The sequence below is a fragment of the Panthera pardus genome, unplaced genomic scaffold (assembly GCF_024362965.1).
Source record: "Panthera pardus isolate Hobbes unplaced genomic scaffold, ASM2436296v1 HiC_scaffold_22, whole genome shotgun sequence".
NCBI classification, from domain to species: domain Eukaryota; kingdom Metazoa; phylum Chordata; class Mammalia; order Carnivora; family Felidae; genus Panthera; species Panthera pardus.
Window position 1 is genome coordinate 13,010,670 of NW_026526788.1, and position 22,530 is coordinate 13,033,199.

At 43.8% G+C, this 22,530-nt stretch overlaps 1 protein-coding gene across 3 annotated transcripts in view; it reads right to left on the reverse strand.

The window, feature by feature from the left end:
* Positions 1–22,431, reverse strand: part of A1CF (APOBEC1 complementation factor) — a 76,781-nt gene extending 54,350 nt beyond the window's left edge. For 2 of the 3 annotated variants that reach the window (XM_019430052.2, XM_019430051.2), the window contains exon 1: positions 22,324–22,431. The gene's annotated coding sequence lies outside the window, so the exon portion shown is untranslated. The remainder of the gene's footprint in view (positions 1–22,323) is intronic. The other variant, XM_053910262.1, reaches the window with a different exon arrangement.
* Positions 22,432–22,530: the final 99 nt, after the last annotated feature.

Sequence of the window (22,530 nt, forward strand, 5' to 3'; positions counted from 1 at the left end):
GGAGCTCCATCATAGGCATGCCCATCTGGAGATGCCCGTTAGACAGCCCCATGGAGAGGCTGAGTGGACAGTCAGATACATGAGCCAGAATTTTCTGGGAGAGTTCCAGGCAGGAGACGTCAGCTGGGAAGCTGCCTCCCTAGAGGTGATACTGAAGCTGTGAAGTTGAGTGAGATCATGTACAAGCTAAGTGTAGAAAGTAGGTCCAAGGACTGATCTCTAGAGCACTCCAACTTTTGGAAGTCAGGAAGACCAGGAGTAACCTGCAAAGGAGAATGACCTGGAACAGAGAATGGCAGAAGGGGAGCCAGATGAAGGAGGTGGATGGAAAGCCAAAAAAAGAAAAGATTTTGAGAACAGATGAGTGACGAGGTGTCTGTGTCCTACCAAGTCAAGTAGGGTGAAGCCCAAATAGGGATGTAGACCCTGGAGCTAGACATCTGGAGTCAAATCCTCATTCTGCCTCTCACTATGAGAGGAAGAAAAGAACTGGAAAATTCTTTAACCTCTTGATGTCCATGTGTTCTCAACTCAGAAAGCAATAGTATTTCTCTCAGGGTTGTTGTATTACATGAGTAATTAAGTTGAAAGAGCTTTGGAAGAGTTCCTGGCACATAGTGAGAATGAGATTAGCGTCAGACACAGATATCTATGATTTTAAAAAATGAGAAAGGGAGAGATGGCATAGTCACCAGGCACTTCAACTTCTCAGGATCTGCAGTAAGACATTCCACAGTTTCTTGGAAAAGCATTGTTACCTAGATGTTAACAGCTGAGAGAAGAACGGGGCAATGGATGGAAGTCAGATGGAGAGAGGTCACCATCACCATTACAGGCAAGAATGGGGGGGGTCCCCATCACTGCCTCAGTGTGGTAGGGAGCACGAGGGGAGAACACGCCAGCCCAGGGCTTGGTTTACACCTGGCCTGGGGCAAGTGCTCCGACACGACTTGCAATTACCACCCATGACTCCTGCTGGAGGAGAGCAGCAGAGCACCCAATAAGTTATCTATTATGTTATTTTAATTGTTATTATCATTTATCTCTAATTCTACAGGGTAGCATTTCAAAATCGCTTTCTGGGAAGATATAGTCCTGGGTCTTCAGCATGATTAATGGTCCCTCCAGGACTAGATTCCCTTCTGGCATCCTAATGTACCTGCCACCAGGGCTGCCATGTTTTCTCACATTTGCTCGCTCCCTGCTTGGAATGCCATTCCTTTCCCTTGCCTTCTCACATCTAAGCTTCACTGCATCGGCCCTGTTATCCTTCCAGACTGGATTGAAATGTCTGATGTGATCCTTCCTTTGATACCCTCTTTTGGGTAACATTCAGTACCACCCCCTTAATGCTCTCAAGAAAGTCTCTATATCCCTGTACTGTTGCACATAATCCGGCAATTATCTACTTACATGGCTGTCTTGCTCACCACATTGTGAGTGCCCTGAGCATAAAGACTGTGCTGTATTCACCTTTCTGTGCCCAGAAGGCTCAGCCTGGCACTTTGCTAAGTGCTCAATAAATAACTTGTAGAACCAACGGAAGACCTTGGGTGAGCATTTTGTAAATGGCAATGACCTACACTTGATCTGAAGTAAAATGAATCTGCCTCAAATCTCCTACCACTTATTATTCTTCTGGTTCCCATCACTTCCAGAAAGTTCTACCCTGGGCTAAATTTGCTTTTTGTGAGAAATTGATGCCAGTGTTTTCACTGCATTTATGAACATGTTATCATCTTTGGGAGAGAGACCAGAAGAGTAAAACTGAAGAAGAGTACAAAGGGATTGAAAAACAGTTGACATTTCAATTCACTTTTCTTCTTTTCAATGCCTTTCTGGTTTTATAATTGCAACATTGGTGACGATTTGATCCAGACAAGAAGGGCCTAGAAGTTATTGAGGGTTCAAGATTTCTGCCTTCCCGAAAGTCACAGGTTGATTGGAATGAACACCTCCCCTCTTCACTTGGTTGAGATTTTTCAATAGAAATTTCCAGAGTGCACCGTTGGGCAAGGTCAGAGCTTGCTGTCCCTGGCTCTTGACCCTGGTGGCCTCAGGTGCCAGTGGGTCCTGGCTCAGGGAAGGTGGCAAGGAGACAAAGATGAGAAAGAGGCATGAGAGAAGCAGGTTGGGAAGCAAAATCTGACTTTTCTGCATCTACAGCTGTGAGGGGCATACACAGCAGGCTGCCCTTTCTATATAACCCTCACCTCTCAAGAAGAAAAGCCTCTGTAAAGATTGAACATGTCAATCCGGCTCACATGGAGAACCAAATTGTGGAAGGAAAAAGCACGAAGGGATTTGAGGTGACAGTTGTCCGATTCGCCCAAAGGTCCCGCAGTGTTGGAGGTAAGCACCCTCTTGGAACATGAGTTGGCAGCTATGGCAACAGAGAAAGGGGGAAAACAAGTTTGTTTTTTGAAATAGTAAGTTAGGCAAGACAAAGGTAAGAAGTGCATGGTGGAGAGCACTGAGCGTGCAGGAAGAGTAGCTTGGAAAGGCAAAAGCAGCCATGGTAGAGTAGTTAGAGGCCGAGAAGAACAAAATGGAGAGGAAGGATAAAGACAGGGGTTAAAGTGAGTGGGTTTCTTGGTTTGCAAACTAAACGAAGTCATTATCCTCCATTTCAACCAAAAGGGCAACAGGTATGAACGTCATATCCGCTTCACGCCAGGCACTACGCTAGACGGTTTACTCAGGAAATGGAGTAGTTTGGGTAATGGTCTAGTTTCTGGACGCATGTCATGGACTTTTTCCAAAGAGGAGGAAGAAGGACACTGTGTGGAAGGACAGACGCTTTCTGACCTGGTAAGCAGAGTCAGAGGTGTTCCTTGGGACCTGTGCGAGCAACGTGCCCCGTGTGCATTTCCTGCCAGTGGGTTCCCCTGGGACCTCTCCAGACCCACGCCAGGCCTCCCCAGCGTTTGGTTGCGCACCCGGGTCGCATGACATAGGCTGGACGTGACCCTTACGCAGCATGCAAGATGGACACGTGGTTTTATCGTGAGTTTCAGCCATTCAGTATCTCCTGGGAATTTTACACAGAAGGAGTCCCAGACTGTATCGAAATGGTTTGTGCCGGAGGGATGACCAAAGTTGATGTATTTGCTTAATGACGCTACGTTAAGGTTACCGTGCATTACTTGACAACGAAACAGAAACTAGTTCTCATATTCTCCTTGGAAATACTTACAATCGGTCTTAGGTTTACTGGGAAGTGGATTCAGGTGAGAGATCGTTAGTCGGCCACGCATCCCAAACCAGAGCAAAATTAATAGAGAATGCGCAAATGTCAAATTCCAAAATGTAGCCATAAAAACATCCCGCCAAGTCCCAAGATGTGGCGTCTTATTTTTAAGAATCAATAAAAATAAAAACCAGCTAAAAAATTAAACCAGAACCCCTTCTAGGTTATTAAGGCATTAGTAATGAATCATGCATTAATTTGGGCCTGGCCAATTTGGGCCGAGGCAAGGCTTAAAGTAGAGAAAAATAAAAGTTGTTCATAATAGATACATTAGCTTAGAATTATCGAAAAAGTCCTCCTCATGTATTAGGTTACACGTCTTCAGAGAAAGACAAGCTTGCATGGCAATTGCTGTCCTGCCACCAATGATTTTAACTTTTCTAAGGCCCTGGTTCCTGTTCTAAGAGCAGGAGCACGGATACCTAACTTGAAGTTAAAAGTTGTCTTTTAGCAAAGGCTTAAACATCTCAGAGATCGGATATGGGGCACCTAGTAGAGTGCTGGGGATACAGGAAATGCTCACTGAATATTTCCTTCTCGTTCCTTCTCTGCTGCTCTGGGTGACTTAGCATCATCTGTGGTCCTCTGCATGGCTAGTCTCCCTCTAGAAATTGTCCAAGGTAAAGAGAATGCAGTATTGAATGTGTTATCTTGACCTCTTTCATGTTGCTTTCGTAGTTGATCTTTTTTTTTTAATGTTTACTTGAGACAGAGAGAGAGAGAGAGAGAGAGAGCGCACAAGTTGTGGAGGGGCGCAGAGAGAGGGAGACACAGAATCCGAAACAAGCTCCAGGCTCTGAGCTGTCAGCACGGAGCCCGACATGGGGCTTGAACTCATGGACCACAAGATCATGACCTGAGCTGAAGTCGGATGCTTAACTGATGAGCCACCCAGGTGTCCCAATAATTGATCTACTTATTTCATGTGTTTATTGTCACTTCTCAGTAGGAAAAATCCTTAAGGTATTCAGTGTGTGTGTGTGTGTGTGTGTGTGGTCATACAGCTTGTTAGTGTTATAATGAAAATTTGACACAACTTAAATATCAGTGATTAAGAAATATTTGAATAAATAGTGCAGTGCAGCTAATAAAACTGATGTTCTAGTACAATATTTACTTTAGACAGATATTTGTGAAATAGAATTGAGTAGTTTACAAAACAGCAGGTGTAGTCTGATTTCATTTGTGCTAACTTTCATATTCATAAGGAATTATAAAAGGCTAACTGGTTATGCTTGGGTGGTAGGTTAACAGATTGGTTTAGCGTTCTCATTTGACTATTTTTAACTTTCTACAATATATAGCTCTTACTCTAATAATTAAAAAATAAATGACACTAATAAATGAAGGTCAATGGAAACAAATCATCAAAAATAAAGATGCAGTCAAGATTCTATTCTGAGGAAACTGGTGATCATTATTTAGAAAAAAAAATACTGGAAATTACTACAAGCGTCCAACTAAAGAGACCAGAGAAAGAACGAAGTAGACTTTATGAAATCAGAAGGAATCCAAGTAAAAGGAAATCAGTGAGACAGAAAAATCTGTAGACTTGATAAATGTAAGAGCTGATCAAAAAGGTTGGTAAATTAGCACCTCTGGCCAACCTTGATGAAGTGAAAGGGAGAACCATATTTTAAAAACAGGAGGGAAAAATGGATAGAATCACAGGCAGAGAGACTTTTAAAGAAGAAAATGTTTTTATCAATACACTGACAAATATGGTAAAGTAGCCGATTACCTAGTAAACTCAAGGGTAAAATAAAAATTTGAATAGGCTGATAACCACACGCTGTAATGAAAAAATTCACTGTCTTCCTCCTAAATAACACAAGATCCAGATGGTTTTCTTGGGCAAGTTTTAGAACTCATTTAAGAAACAAGTAATTCTTTAACTATATAAAGCCTTATAAAACAGAAAATAATGCAAAACTGATACTAAATCCATCAATAATTTCATATCTCTGATACAAAGCCAGACAGAAATATCACAAAATAGAAAGCTCTAGACCCCAACATCACGTATAAATCTAAACACGGACTACAAACAGCAGAGCATCAAAATACTAATATACCATAGACACAATGGATTTCTTACAAAAACACAAAGACTGTTCAACTTCACGGATTCTATTAGTTTGATCCACATCAGTGATGAAGAAAAAAACATGATCATCCCAGTAAATGTAAAACTAGCACTCCCTTAAATTCAACACCCACTATTGGTTTAGAAAAATGACCCAACTCTTCAAGTTAGCTGTAAAATAAAACATACTTAAATTGATGGAGAGCATGAGAGCATGAGAAACCCCGCAATCATTCACCCTCATCAAAAGTAAGGGAATTGACTATGCAGGGCGGTTAGAACAAAGGCATACTACAAGAACAGTTACAAAAACGAGTTCCTCAATGAAGCAGAGATGGCAAGTGAAATGAGAGAATCTGAACCATATAAACAAAATTTGTAAAAATATAATGTGGACTATCCACAATCGTTATGAAGAAAATGACAAAATTACATTGAAGGATCTAACGCCTGGACACACGAAAGTGTTATTCTCGAAAGATATCCATTCTCCCCAAATTATTAGTGTAGTGCGATACCAATTTAAGACCCAATAAAATTATTTTTAAATATGCCACATTGAGTCTAACATTGATCGGGCAGGAAAACCATTCAGGAAGTACCACAACATGTACTAAATGTGTAGTATTCCTGGGAACCAGCCTTAATTAACAGTTAAAATTAAAGCGGGCACAGGAATAGACAAATGGATGAATGGAGTGGCAGAAAAAGTCTAGACCTTTGGTTTTTTTTATATTTGAATTTGCCACTAGATGTTATTTCAAAAGCTAGATCGTAGACACTTGGAGAAAAAAGTGAAGTTGGCTTACCATCTAACAGCATATAGCCAAATTTTAAGTGGATTAATGAAAAAACTTTTAAAAGCACTGTATAACTACTAGACGACAAGATGGAACATTTTTATACTCTTGTGATGCAGAAGGGCTTCTGAATCAGGCATATCAACAGCCATAAATGAAAAGACTAACAGATTTGGCTATGTAAAAATTACAAATATCTGTAACGGTATGAGAAAGCTAAAAAGCCATAGACAGGAAGAAAATGATTGCTATTTTTATACAATAGACCGAGAATCAGTATCTTTAATATACAAAGAGTGCTTTTAGTTCAATAATAAAGAGAGTCCCGCATCAGTGGGCAAATGAGCAAAGGGCAGGAGCAGTTAATTCACAGAAAAAAGAAAAATCGTTTGTAAACTTATTTAAATACTCATCAGAGCCGATAAAATAAAACAAAAACACAAGATACCTTTTTTTGCCTATTATGTAGCAAAATTTGAAAAGATTTTAAATAATGAATAGAGCTAACATGTATCGAGCACTTCTAAGTTTCAAAAACTTTAAACTTAATTCATTTACTCCTCATAAAAACTCAGTGGGGTAGGTAGTATCATTCCTATGACGGGTAATAAACCAAGTTAGATCAGTTAATGTATCCGGGGTCACCCAGGTGACAAGGGACAGACCCATCATTTGAATATTCTGGGGCCAGAGTCTGGGCTCTTTATCACTATATTCACCTTAAAAAAAAATAGGTGAATGGTGCAGAAGGAGGAGGGAGATTATAAAACCTCTCCAGCTTCTCCTTAAGAGTCTTTGTAAGAAACCTGGTGACACCACAATGCAACTGATGAGGCAGATACTGTGGGGTTATGTCTTCTTCCGCTTCCATAGGGACAGATGGTTTTGGTCACCTAAAGCACCAGGGTAACTTGGCCTGTTTGCTGAAAAGAAAAGGAGCTTTTATCATCTAAGTAGTGCTGTGGGTAGACTGTGTGATGATTCACTTAGATACATGCAGGATCCGATCTCCTTTGGACATGGTCCAAAATGGATACATGGTCATTGCCAGCTCTCTGCTATGCACTTGGTCACACATACCTGCCCCGAAACCTCATCCCTCACGCTTCTGGGCAGAACGTGGAGCCTTCATAGATGACCAGGTGATGTATCACTTGGCAGAATGTGACGTGAATTCCATGTTAATTTCCCTTCTTAAAGTGTGGGTTCCTTCTTCCCATTGACCTTTACTCTTCTGGGTTGTAGACCGCCAGAGGGAGTCGGCTATAAGCCACATGTCTGACGTAGCCCGGCGATAGTTAACAGACACAAGTACAACTATTTTGGGAGCAGGGTCTCCTCTCTGTCCCTCTGTCTCCATCTTCAAATGTCCACCTGGGTCCTCTTTTCCTTTTCCTATCCCTTACTCTCTCTTTAATCCCTTTATTTTGTTCTCTCTCCTTCTTTGGTGACAACCCTGGCCAAAGAAACTGCTGATTCCACCTGGAAGGTACATCCTACTTTTTAAAAAAAATGTTTTTATTTATTTATTTTGAGAGAGAGAGGGATGGAAAGTAAGCAGGGGAAGGGCAGAGAGAGAGGATCCCAAGCAGGCTCACACTGTCAGCATAGACCCGGCATGGGTTTGTGATCCCACAAACTGTGAGATAAAGACCTGAGCCGAAATCAAGAGTCAGATGCTCAACTGACTGAGCCCCCCAGGCACCCCAGGTACATCCTGCTTTTAAGACAAGGTGTTAACAGCTGTAGAGAGGCAGTGCTGGTGGAGGCTACTTTGTCAAGAGACGGTTATTTTTGCAAAGATGCTTCGGGCCAACTGATACTTTGATGATTGTTTGTTGATGTTTAAATCTATCCATCATCTTATTTGGAGTCATTTGAAATACTAGATAGAGTAACTTAAAGCAGCAAAACCTAAGATACGGGGGGAAATTATACTGTCATAAAAATATTTATGGGGAAAATGAAACGATACTAGAAAAAGTTCAATTGGAACGAGTGATTTAAAATTATCAGAGAAAATCAATAAGGAGATGTACAATAGTCAAATGATTATATTGTGATTTATGTGTGTTCTTTGTCTATACAGATATGTATATAGATATGTATCTATACACATATACACCTGGACTGAATTTCAGCATTATAAATATGCATGGGGTGAGAAGGTATGTTTTTTTTTCAATTTTTTTAAAAAGTTTTTTATTTTTGAGAGAGAGAGAGAACAGGGGAGGGGCAGAGAGAGAGAGCAAGAGAGAGAATCCTAAGCAGGCTCCACACTGTCAGTATGGAACCTGATGCGGGTCTCAAACTCAGTAACCGCGAGACCATGAGCGGAGCCAAAACCAAGAGTTAGATGCGTAACCGACTGGGCCACCCAGGTGCCTCACTTCTTTTTATTTTTTTAAGCACTAATTCAAAACCAGGAATCAGACACAATCTCAGTTGAGAAGAACAAGTTCCCTAAACTCTTGGGAAAGTTAAGCGCGTCCATCTGGTCCACAGCTGATCATTCTTGCCAAACCGGTCCTGACATCTAGATATTCTTTTTTGTTTTGTTTGAGGGAAAAGTAATTGCACATAGACAATATATTTTCACTTAAAAAGTACATTTGAAATTGCATAATTTGTGCTCCAATGGAAACACCTCCTGTTTTGTTTTGTTTTTTTTTTTTAAAGCATATTCTTAAGGAGATATAATAGAGGTACATTTGATCTGCTTGAAAACACATTACCCATTTCTTTGCTTACGATGCCCTTCAAGTACCAACAAGAAGCCATCAAATCCCCGGGCTTTAGCCTGAAACTGTAAATTACACAAGGAAATGCAGGTGAGGAAGCATTAACCTATGCATGTTTTGTCAAAATAGGACTTTGAGATTGAACTGCAACTTTCCTGAATTTTAGCGAGTCCTATTTGCTCCCTTAAATCTCGCCCTCCTCAATTTTTTATCATGCTCTGAGAAACAGCTTCTCTGTAATCTTCTCAGAGGAAGTGTCTGGTTTGAATGAATTCCTTCATCGTGACTGGAGAAGGAGGGCCCCAGACTTAAAATATTGTACCGTGATACAACATACTCCAAACTGGCCCAGAGAAAGTCATTTGAGAATTGCTCTAGCCAGGTTGAGCTGACAACAGAGAAGGCATGCTGGGGGAGGGACAGACGGACTCCCTGCCTCTGGCTTGACATTATAATCACGTGTACCTGGGATGCATCCTCCTCACCCTGGAGGGACCAGATTCACCCGGTCTGGAGCGGGGCCCGGGAAATGGGATGATGTAAGCCTCCAAAGTGACACTGATTGGCCTCTGAGTTTGAAACTGTTGCATTAAGCTCTAGTCCATCCATGTTAAATGTCAAAACAAAAACATGGGCAGCAATGGAATTTATCCCACCTGGCAAATAGACGGGATAGATGTCACATCAAGACAATTGTATTAAAGAGAAGAAAAAGCCTATAAAAGAAAGGTAGAGAGTAGATCATAGGAGAAAAAAGGGGGATGGTTCCAAATTTTCTCTAATAATTATTGACATTTGCATCCTTTCTGATGAATAAATCTTTTCCTAAGCTAGTATTTAGAAATAAAACCTTTGAAATGCCCCCCTCCCCCAAACTATGTTCTTACTAGATTCTGGCTCAAGTGGTTTGCTTTCAACTGTTTCCATGAGGACTGGCCAATGAGGTACTTATATTCCCACTGTGGCTCACATGTGGAGAGGAAGCAGAAGTGAGACCAAACGGATGGAGAGTAGGCAATGAGGAAAGAGGCTGGGAGGAGACCAGAGGAGGGAGGTGCTGAGCCAGGGTAACAGCAGAATCCCCTCCGCGGGTCCAGAATCACTCCTGCTGATACCCTGAAAGCCTCTTTCTCTGGAACAGGAAATCTGATCTTGGCTTTTTTCCTGCCTTGAGTACATGTATATTCTCACCTGTTGCTCATCTTGTACTCCTCCCCTCATCTCCCACCCCTTGTTCTGTTACTGGACTCAACCTGAGCTCACGATGTACAATGCACGAGGCCCCGCCTCTTTCTGGCTGCCTCAGTCTTCTTGAAAGATCCCTTGCAATATTCTCCTGCTCAAAAGCCCTCATTGGCCTCATCGCGGACTACAGAGGGAGAATCCATTCCCCCAGCCTGACTTCTGTGCCTGCTATAACTTGGCCCTAAGTCTACTTTCCTGGTTGTGTTCCAGGGCAAGTCCAGAGTATCTATTCTGTGCTTCTCCCACACACGCCAGTTGCTTCTTAGGTTCTTTGTTCCTCTTTGCCATTTGCCTTGTGCCTAGTTCCCCGCTTCCTTTCACAGTCTTCCTGGCCGAGACAAACCCAAGCTCCCTCTGAGTGCATGCCGTTATATGGGTATATGTGTATGAATGCACAAATGTGTGTGTGTAGACATGGGTGTGTACATACACACAAGTGTGACTCAACTCCTGGCTGCCAGTGTTGGTAGTGTGGCATTGCACAGGAGACTTCTCCGTACGCCCCTTTCCTTTTGTAACTGACTCTGACCCCATCATTTTGTTTTATTGTTTTTTATTTATTTTAGAGAGAGAGACAGAGAGACAGAGAGGGAGAGAGAGAACGAGTGGGGGAGGGGCAGAGAGAGAGAGGGAGACACAGAATCCGAAGCAGCTCCAGGCTCTGAGCTGTCAGCACAGAGCCCGATGCTGGGCTCGAACCCACGGACCACGAGATCATGACCTGAGCCTAAGATGGATGCGTAACTGACTGAGCCCCCCCAGGTACCCCATGGGCCCACCACTTCTTACAGATCCTTCAGTCTTGGCTCAGCTTGGATGAGAATATCAGAAACTCTGAGAGAGAGCTTCCAACATGACCTCTGGTTGGTAATGCTGAAGACTGAGAGATGAACAAGTCTTTCAATCCAAAAATGATCTGAGAAAACTTGAATAGTAGGTGGGAATTGCATGTGCAAGAGGAGGGAGGGGGTGATGGGGGAAGAAATGGAGAGCTTTGCAATCAGACAACATAGGAACTCTTGACGCCATTAAGTTTCTACTGTATTGGCTGATTTTACGTGCCAACAGGACGGGGCCATAGGGCGCCCTGACATTTGGCCAAATATTATTCTGGGTGTGTCTGTAAAGGTCTTTCTGGTTGAGATTAAGTTTAAATGGTAGACTGAGTAAAACCCCTCTCCATTTGGTGGTGGGTCTCATCCAATCAGTTGAAGACCAGAATTGAACAGAAAGCTTAAGAGAGAGGGAACCCCACCTTCCCGGGACATCAATCTTTTCTGGACTTCAGACTTGAGCTGAAACCCTGGCTCTTGTGTCTCATGCCTGCCGGCTTTCAGACTGGAAGTACACATCATCTGTCCTGGGTCTCCAGCTTGCCAACTTCAGGGCTTGGGGCTTCTCCGCCTCCATAATCATGCGAGTCAACCACTTACAAGTAAGTGGAAGATAGATACATCTTAGAGGTGCTAGTAACTAGTACTAGGATCTTAAGGTACCAGAATAATGACAAGAACAAAACCATTTTTGTATATGCACTGAGATTCCAATCAGAATGCCAGCTCTGTTTCTCCAGAGAACACTGGCTAATGCACATACACGTATGGTTTCAGTGCTGTCACATTTCTAGTAACCGTAAGATTAGGCTGCAGATGGCTGTTGTGTCCTCTTCACTCAGTAATGATACCCAACTCTTCCCACCATGCCTGACCCTCTTAAAGATCCCCAGGAAAGACGACAGGCAGACTTTAGAAATTCTAGAGTGGCCTTAGAAGAATAGAATTTCTTTGCCCATATGTTTAATTTCTAAGTTGATGTCCACATTGGGAAAGTGGTAATCACAGCATGCGATGTAGATGTTTTTCAGCCTAAAAGCGGATGTTTATTCAATAGCTCTGGGACCAGTTATTTGTGCGGCAGATTATATGGGCCTGACAAGCTATGAACACTATATTTCATTCATTCTTGGACTCGTGTTATGATGTCTCTTCTTTCCAGTTGAGATTGTCCTTTTGAACTTAATTGCTGCATCTGGTTTCCTCGGACCAATTTGGAACAATTAGGTCGAACACTTAATTCTCACCATGACTGCCAAGCACTGATTAATAAAATATGTTTGGTCCTTGAGTGAAGCTTACAAAAATCCAACTATCTAAAGCTCTATATGGCAGTAACCCTGAGGCAATCTGATGCTTGTAATGAAAGATAGCCTTACGTTTCCTTTCAAAAAATTAGATTATGGAAGTTGTGATTTTATGCAACTTACATGCCATGGTATAAATTGTCTGTACTAAGTTCTTTGTCCTTATTTCTATTCAACCACTGAGGTCTGACATTTTTCTGTCTCTTAATTAATTAATTGATTAATTCCCATGGCCATTAATTAGCATGTATGCAACCATCATTTCATACCTGGATTTTGTCTTACCATGACCTCTGGCCTTTTTTCTAACTCTAACATCCTCTGCATAGCACTCGTTAATGTTCTCAACCATTTTGTTATGACATTTTCCTACTAAAACACTTTCCATGGTCCCTATTCTACAACTCTATCAACCTATGTCATCACCTGTCAAATGCACCCAACTTTATATTTCCAGTGTATAGCTTCTCTCTACTCAGACCAGCCCAGAAGCCTAGGAGTCAGGAGAAGAATGGAGACTCTAGGGGACAGAGGTATACATGAAAACAGCACAGACGGTGAAGTTGAGTATAGTTGGAATGTTGAAAGTTGAGTGTAGCTGGGATGTTGAAAGTTGAGTGTAGTTGGAACGTTGAATGCAAGTGGTGTGGAGGGGATCAGGTTTGGTAGTGACAACAGGTATGGCCAGTGAGGCAGGCAAGAATGAAACCAATACTGGCACGATGGAGTTTTCTGGGCTTCTTATGAATTCGGCATGGAAGAATTCCAACAGGTCCCTGTGTACTTTAGGAAGATGATTCTGCCAGTGTTGCGGACAATGTATTAGAGGCAGAAAGAGTAGTCTGGGGACCTGTGGGGAAAAAAGAAGTGTCCAGCTATGGCTGGCAGTGAGGATGAAGAGATGGAGAACCAGAGCCTTCCCAGGGACGGACACGCATCTTTCAGCTCCAGGCCCGAGCACCTAGCCTGACACTTAGTAGACACTTCATCACACGTATCTGCTGAGCTGAACGGAAACTTCCTATAGCCTCTCCGACTACTCCAGACTTTGTTCTCTCTGTCCTAACTTTCTAGTTTCACCACATGATGACAAAATACACAGTATTTTGCCCTTTGTTGTTTATTATCGATTCCCAGGTTGGAGGGTGGCATAGTCGGCAAACCAAGGGATCATGGGTTTGGACCAGCTCAGTTTCCAATGTTGGGAGCTCTACCCTTAAGAGCTTTGTAAACTTTGGTCAAGTTGTTTAACCAGAACCCAGTTTCTTCATTTTGAAATTGGGGATCATGATGCCTACCTCATCATGTGGCTATAGTGAGGCAAAAAGCTAGGACAAGTACACGGCACAGACTTTGGTACATGGCGCTCCATGATGTTTTTCTTTACCTCTTCTACTGTCTTGCTCTCCCCAGTCAGGTGCCTCTTTTATTCCACAGGCAATATTATGAATCTGTTATGTGCATAGCAATGTGTTTGGTCTGCAAATTGAAAAATAAATAGGATACCTTTCTTGCCTTTCAGGACCCCCTAGTAAATAGTATTCATTTTTCCAGCAAAGTGAGAGACTGTGGGGAAGGGAGAGATTAATAATCTGGGGCCTGGGATGGGAGCTCTAGGGAAACCCTTCATGGGTTCCTTGAAGTGATAGGGACAGTAGTACTTCTTTGTGTCCAGCACAGCATCTAGAAGAATGCTGAGCTCAAGCAAGGGGTCAACCAGTCAGCCCCAGTGGACAGAGTAACACAGTGATCCCAAGGGATTACCTCTTCCTGACCCTCTACCTACCATTCCTCTTTATTTTTTACTTATTTTTAATTTTTTTAATTAATTAATTAATATTTATTTATTTATTTATTTATTTTTGGGAGAGAGAGAGAGAGAGAGAGAAAGAGTGTGTGTGTGTGTGTGTGAGCAGGGGCAGGGGAGGGGCAGAGAGAGAGGGAGAGACACAGAACTCGAAGCGGGCTCCAGGCTCTGTGCTGTCAGCACAGAGCCTGACGCGGGGATCGAACTCGTGAACTGTGAGATCGTGACCTGAGCTGAAGTCGGACGCTCAACTGACTGAGCCACCCACGTACCCCAACCCACCATTCCTCTTAAGGTAGATGCTAATCCCTAACCCCCTCCTTACTAGTCCCGATGCTCCATTTGGCCCTGCTCCCATAATTTTCTCTGTTGCCCTGCCTATGCCAGTGGGTGGGGTGACTGATTTGGGAACAGGTTGTCTTCTTTCAGGCCTTCATTTTTGTCACATTAATAACCACGCTATTCTTCAATCTGCATCGTCATGAGTGGCTTTGAGCACTGATGGGTTCTTGGTTGTAAGGATGCAAATAAAACAGGCTGAGAGGCTCGCACTCTGGTGTGAAGTCCACATTTCTATTCTGCTTCCTTGATAATTAGCCAGGTTCCTTCAAATCATTTTATACTGACTTAATTAGGAGCCCCTGCCCGTGATGGAGAACATCTCTGCCTTGGAGAAGCAGCAACAGTGTCAGGGAGAAATTGTCCCTAATTTGCTCCATAGGCCAGTGGCGAGGAGAGTTATTTCTGAGCCGCCTGACCTCTGGTCTAAATAACTCTCTACAGGTTGACCCCAGGGCCCATCTCTCTCTCTCTCTCTCTCTCTAGTCATTTTGTTCTAGGAAAGCGCTGCGTCATCAACCCAGGAATGAGATGATTATTATAGATGACACAGCCCAGGTTTGTGCGCACCTGTTTGCTATCGTACTAAGCACTTCGTGTGTAATTTCTGATCTCATCCCGAAGGTAACCGTGATTTTACAGGAAGAGGAAACAGGCACAGGGAAGTTAAATCATTTGCTGCAGGTCACGTTGCTGGGAAATGGTGGGGCCAGTATTCAAGCCCAGCCACTCTGGGTCTCCAGCCTCTGGCTTTAGCAGTGCCACTGTCTTCTCTTTGCTCTATGCTGTGCACGAATCTGTCCGTTAGACCACCGTGCTTCGTGGAATCCTTTGAAATACTGACGTTCTAAATTATCATTACAGGAAGTAGTTGGCTTTGCAGCTTGTTTTGAAAGGCAAGTGAAAATAAGAGTTTCTAGACAGGATAGGTTTTTCTCCTACCTTAAAATACCCTAAAGGGCCACATAATAGCAATTCTTGGAAGGTTCCAATTCTAGTCAATGCCCCTGTATTACGTATCTGTTCTGTAGTGAGGGAGAGACGTGGGGGAAATTCCTATCTGGTAAGCGTGAAGCTCAAATGTCTGTAATAATAATTCAACATTAATAAACAAATGCTTCCTCAAAGATCAAATAGCTGCCCTACAGGGGCGCCTGGGTGGCACAGTCGGTTAAGCGTCCGACTTCAGCCAGGTCACGATCTTGCGGTCCGTGAGTTCGAGCCCCGCGTCAGGCTCTGGGCTGATGGCTCGGAGCCTGGAGCCTGTTTCCGATTCTGTGTCTCCCTCTCTCTCTCTGCCCCTCCCCCGTTCATGCTCTGTCTCTCTCTGTCCCAAAAATAAATAAAAAACGTTGAAAAAAAAAATTAAAAAAAAAAAAATAGCTGCCCTACAAATACTTACATTCTCCTCTGGTTCCCTAGGACACTTCCATACTTGGCCATTTCTCACCTACATGTCTCCTTTCCTACCGTCACAACCTGCTTGTCCTAAATGCCGTTCCTGCAAGGCTTTACCGGGCTAATTTGCTAAGTGATTTTAGGCTAACGTGTTCCTGAATGTGAACACCTCCAAGTGTCCCTATCATTCATACCCTGTATCCCGAGTAATTTGTATTCTACTATGGAAACATACTCTTATTATCCTAAATGAATAATTCTATTGAGGCTGGTGGGCCTGCTATTTGGGAACATTTGGTCTCAATTTAAAGCTCCAAACTAGGTCAGTTTAAATATGGGACTCCCTTAGCATTTACAGACCTAGCAGCCCAGTTATTCTGTCCCTGGGGAGAAGAGTGTGTCCCCCAGCTGGGAGGCGCCCGTCTTGAGACACAAGCAGAATGTGGGCCTCGGGCAGGCATGTCATTAGGACAATTACCCTGTAGTAACGCAAACCCCTCGCTGCGCTCCTGGTGCCTGTGCCTGCGCATTTCTTCTGCGGTCTGGGCCTGGCCCTCTCACTAGGTCACGAAAGGGGTCTCCTTCAACTGAGTCTCTGGCTGCGTCCGTCTGGGAGTCTGGCCCTCGAGAGGAGGGTGGGACTCAGAGAGAAGGCCATTTTCCTCCCAACCACGGGGGCCTGTTAGTCTGCCTCCCAGGATTCGTGGAGAGACTCAGGCTGAATACAGGGGCAGTGCAGCGAGGGCTCCTATAAGGCACAGGGCCTGCCTGAGGGTTGGGGGTCTGCACTTGGGTTCTTACCCTAACAGAAAAATGTCTTTTACCCTTGGGAAACTCCTTTAGCTTTTCTCTGTCCAATAACGGACCTCCAAAATTTAGTTGTAGTTCCAAGATTCAGCGATTCTCGGTGCTCCCTTCATGCTCTGTTTTCAGAGCGCTCCGTGCCGGCCGGTTGGAGCTTACGCCTGTTTCCACTGCTTTTTGTTTTATTTTATTTTATTTTACTTATTTTTTTAATGTTTTTATTTTGTTTTAGAGAGAGAGAGAGAGAGCAAGCAGGGTTGGGACAGAGAGAGAAGGAGACACAGAATCCGAAGCAGGCTCCAGGCTCTGAGCTGTCAGTGTGGAGCCCGACCTGGGGCTGGAACCCACGAACCGTGAGATCATGACCTGAACCGAAGTCAGACACTCAACCGACTGAGCCCCCCAGGTGCCCTTCCACCGCTTTTTAGCCTTGTGCAGCCTTGGGTATGTTTCTCCACGTTCCTAAGCCTTGGCTTCTTTATTGGACGAACCGCATAGCAATAGCACCTATTGCACAGAATTCCACAGGGTCGAATGAGTTAGTGTATGTGCCCGGCACATGGCAGGAGCCCACATGGCAGGAGCTAAGAGCTATTATTCATATCATTGTTACCATCATGATAGGGTGCCGGTCCTGACTGGTTGGCCATAAATGCCCGCCTTGGGAGGCACTGCTGGGATCTTCAGGAAAGAGGGTTCCCGACACAGTCACTTCGATGGGCCGACGTCCCCCCTCCATGGTATCAGAGTCTGTTCTCTGACTTCCACGGCAAGTAATCAAAACTATTAGGTTTAAATAAATCCAAGAAGCCAATCTGCTTCATGCAGAAGGTCCCAGCTAGAAAGATGAGCAGTCAACTCAGTCCCAGCATCAAAGCTGGATGGAAGAGTGCTGAAGATGAGTTGAGGGGAATGAAAGCCGGTCACCTTGACGCATGATGTCCTGCCAGTGTCCTGCCAATGTCCGTTATTCCTCTCACCTTCCACGGGGATTCTCTTTACTTTTTTTTATGTTTATTTATCTTTGAGACAGAACCAGAGCACGAGTGGGGGAGGGGCAGAGAGAGAGGGAGACACAGAATCCGCAGCAGGCTCCAGAACAGAGCTGTCGGCACCGAGCCCGACACGGGGTTCAAACCCACGAACTGCGAGATCGTGACCTAAGCCGAAGTCAGATGCGTAACTGACTGAGCCACCCAGGCGCCCTATTTATTTTTTTTTGAGAGAGAGGGAGAGCACAAGCAGAGGAGGGGCAGAGAGAGAGAGAGGGAGACACAGAATCCGAAGCAGGCTCCAGAACTGAGCTGTCAGCACAGAGCCCGACATGGGGCTCGAACCCACAACCATGAGATAGGACCTGAGTCGAAGTCGGATGCCTAACTGACTGAGCCACCCAGGTGCCACCTTTCCATGGGGATTCTTATCTTTTCTGCCTAGTTTCATCTAGGCTCTTAGTTAACTCAGCACCGGGTCAGTTACGTCCAGTACGGAGGTGAAGCCTCCATATGTAATCTGCCCTCTGCTGCAGGAGCCCAGCTCGGCTGCTAAACTCTAGTGGTCATGTTGCAGCCTCCTCGCTCTGTACAACTGGAAAAATGAGCAATGACTCGGTGACCTGGAAGAAAGCAGGCATGCTGAATTGACGGTGAAGAGATGTGGCACTAGAAAAAGTCCAAATGCTTCTGTATAAAGTGTTTTGTAAACTAGAATATTCTATAGAAATAAGGTATTACAGTAGGTAATTCTGCCATGTAAGTGTTCTTTGAATCATTTGGGCATCCCAAAACAATGATCATTTTTTAACCGCTGGAAGAAGAGGAGGAATCACTGTATCACTGAAGGCGGGGCTTTTACTGAATGGCAAACCAGTTTGGCCACTCTGTTGTTCCATGCAGCCAAAATGTCGTGTGCTAATTCTCTTAGCCATGTTATTGCCGGGGGTGCAGCCCTATACCTAACCTTGCAAACTGGAGGGGGTTAAGTTAGTCCTTATTCTTGCCTTCCTCTTAATATTACCAGGGATGGAACCCTACTGGAATAAACAAACCTGGAAAATACTTTCCATATGATTGTTAATACCTACACATATAAAATTCCAGGTACCTATCTGTGTAAGGAAAAAAAAAAGGTAAGTTTATATATCTTAAAAAAAATCAAATTAAAGGGGTGCCAGGGTGGCTCAGTCGGTTGAGCATACGACTCTTGATTTTCACGCAGGTCATGATCTCATGGTTCGTGAGTTCAAGCCCCATGTCGGGCTCTGCACTGGTGGTGGGGAGGCTTATTGAGATTTTCTCTCTCTCTCTCTCTCTCTCTCTCTCTCTCTCTCTCTCAATCCCTCTCTGGCCTGCCCCCTTCCCCCAAAATAGATAGATAAACTTAAAAAAAACATCAAATTAACAAACTCAAGATACCAGCATGTTTTTGTCAAGGCAGCCATTTTTATAAAAGGAGATCTCTAAATTTTCGGTTTGGGTGAATCAAAAATACTCCACATAAAACCTTAATTTGTTAAATTAAGACTTCTACATAGTTCTTAAAGCTGAGGTCCTCGTTGGACTGGGGTGGATGGGCTAAACTGATTAAATGAGCTCTCCTGATCCCATCAGCAGGACATTTTACAGCTGCCTGGACCCTACAGTGACGCTTCTCCTTCTCCGGATGCTTTCCAGGGGGGGGTGGGGACTGTTAGAACTGCACTTTAGAGGAGCCTGGTTACTGTTTCCATGAGTAAGATCAAATGGTGTTTACCCTCCGTCGATCAATACCGTCTTGTTTGAACGGATTGAGTCACTTAGAGACACATAAGGTAATGAAAACGATTGCGCAATGGTACCCAGCGTCCTACCCCGCTTGCCGAGGGATGACAGTATTTTAAGAGCCGGTTCCCGAAACCGACGTGTCACATCGACTGGCTGTGTGGTGAAACGAACACCCGCTTGGGACTGGATGCCCTGTGGGTTGCTCTGCCAAGGGCCCTGGGCTTTTAGCTGAGCGTTTCCTTGAGCAACCTTCTCTAAAACAAAAGGATACTCTGCTCTGTTGCCGTTGCTGCTGTCTGTGTAGAATAAAAGAAAGCCAGAAGTTTTTTTTTGTTTGTTTGTTTTTTTGTTTTTGTCTTTTTGTCTGAATAGATAGAATATGGTTACCATTGGTGGCTGATCAGAACTTTATCGTTTGTGCACGGTTTTCGATCGAAAGCGTATCAGTACAGTCTAAACAAAGAGCAGTAAGTGGGGCGAGTTTCAGGAAATTTTGCTGGAGGTTGTTACAAACAGAGACACGGGAAGAGGACCGCGTTTTGCTGAATTCCTACCGTGTGCCCCGGATGGCGCCTGAACCGTTTTGCTATGTCATCTTGTTAAACCCTCGCTAAATTCTCTGGGGTGGGTCCTACTCTCCTTGCACACTTGAGGAATCTGAGCCCAGGGAAGTTAAGTAGTGGGCCCGAGGCCACACAGCGAGGGGAGCTTGGGAACAGGCCTTCCAAGCAAGCTCTGTCAGAGGAAGAGTCTGGTGTTCTTTCTGTAATGAATTTGGAAAATCTCGAAGAGAGGCATGGTCTTGTTTGTCGGGATATTGCTAGGCTCTCAGGTCCCTCGGATGGTTTCAGCTGGTTCTGGGTTTAGGGGCTGCAAAAATGTTTGTTCTTTCTCAATCTGTGTTCTCAAGAATACCATTGCTGAGATATGTGAGTAGATGTTCCCGAGTGATGTTCTGTTATAGATGAAGCTCAGGAAGCAAAATACCACCCACCCCTAGATGCTCACCAGAAACGGATACGTTGACACGCGCAGTAAATGCCTAGCCCCCCGGCAAGTACAATTACAATGGTTTACTAACTGGGTGATGTCAAGCCTGGTAGGTAACTAATCTGTGCTCAATTTTCTCATTAGTAAAATGTTATAATAGTGTCTTACCTTCCATGGCTGTTCTGAAAATAATGTAGATAAACAGTGGACTGGGTGATACGGTGCTTAAGAAACGTCTGCGATTATTATTACTGCAAACATTCATGTGATAACATTCACCTGCTTTAACCTAACCACCTTTCCTCAACTTGACATTGGGGCTACTTCTGGGGGAGGGCACATTTATTAACATCCACTGAATACAGCGTAGGACATGTTATATTTGAGACAACACAGAGTCAACTTGGGATTTGCCCACTGAAAAATAGTAACTAAATATTCAATAATAACAACAAACAACAACAACAACTATTCAGTGTTTCCCTATCCATCATGTCAGTTCATATTTGCCCACTGTTTTTCTTTCTTTTCCTTTCTTTTTGACAATTCTCTTCCCCCTTCCCTTACACCTGATAAATAGTAAGTTGGAACAGTAAAACATGAGAATGGTCTCCAATGGACAGTATTAACATGATTCTGGAAAAGATGGCCCTGAAAATCATCTAGTCACTCATGTCTATTAGCCTGTATTTGGCAGGGGAAGGCCTCAGCTCCCCAACAAGTAAGCCCTCTCGTTATCTCCAGATCTACATTCCTACTGTTTATACCTCAGCACATATTACCAAGGATGCTTCAGACCAGACCAACACATCTTTGGAGCTTCGAAATCATAACGAAAGCTGAGTCCGTCAATGTGTGTTTTGCGAAACACTCATCGGGCACCATGCACAAAAATGTTCTGTTCCTCACCTCCTGGGAGATACCCAATGCACATCTGACAAGTCCTACTGCAAATACATCTGTTTAACTTGGAGCCCCATTTCTCCTTCGCATTTATTTTAACCATCATGGCACAAGAGTAATTCCATCAGAGTTTAAGAGATTTCTGGTAGGAATGGATATTCCTGGTAAGTGCTCTGACTGCCATCTTTCTTTAGAGAAAATTGCATCATATTTTGGTTGTGAATCATCTTTTTGGGGTGAACAGAATGATCATGTGAAAATATATCTGCTGTGGCACTTGCCCAAACCTTCCTCAAAGGAAAAGCTCTAATAATCGGCTATCCCCAAGGCTGAGGTTTAACACACTCAAAGCCAATCATTTTCCATGACTGTTTTTGTTTTGTTTTTTGTTTTTTCTGTTTTGCTAGAATGAAAAGCAAATAGCTTAGGCTGTTCCTTTGGTGAGAGGTAGGATCCTGGCAAAGGACACGGCGAGAATTGACCAAGGTGATTTTGTGTGGGTTTCTTTTCTGTGGAGTTTCGCGTTTTAGATTTTGGTTTTCGGTGGTTGTGAAGGATAAGAGAGAGGGAAGGAGAGACTTGAACATACAAAATCTCAAGTATAGTAGGGATTGTGACCTACACAGAGAACTCAGAATCTGCTGGTGATATTAATGCCATTTCTCCTGTAATTACATTTTTTTTTTAATGTTTCCGGGGGTCCTAGGATCAGGACAGCCAACCACAGTTCTCCCAGCTGTCTGGCTACTGCTAAATATACTTCTCCGACACATCAGCCCTGCACTTGAACCTAAAGTGGTAAATCTACTTTGCAGCTTCAGAATTTGATTAAACCAAGTAGTGGAAGATGGCTGCCATTTCATTCTGAGATCATATGATGGTCCCAATCTGTTCTTTGGTTTTCGGGTTGCTCCATTCATATGAAAACAGCCAGAAAGCACCCTGAATTAGGCTCTAGGGTCGAAGAGGGCAGAAGCTGTTCTCACTGCATTCCCACGGAGCCACCCTGCACAGTTTCCCAGAGCCGAAGCAGAAAAAGCAAAACACATGCACCGTACCTGAGCGATTTCAGAGATCCCCACCCGGAAAAGGTTTCCTTGATTATGGCGAGTTCAACGTGTCACTCTGGTTATGCCCTAATCATCATATCAAACTCCAAAGGTTCAGTGGCTTTAGGTTTGGTTTACAATTGCTGGGAGTTAAACTTTAACCCGCCCTGTCCCTCGCATCCATGCAGCCCTTTGACCGGATAATTGGGTCACCGC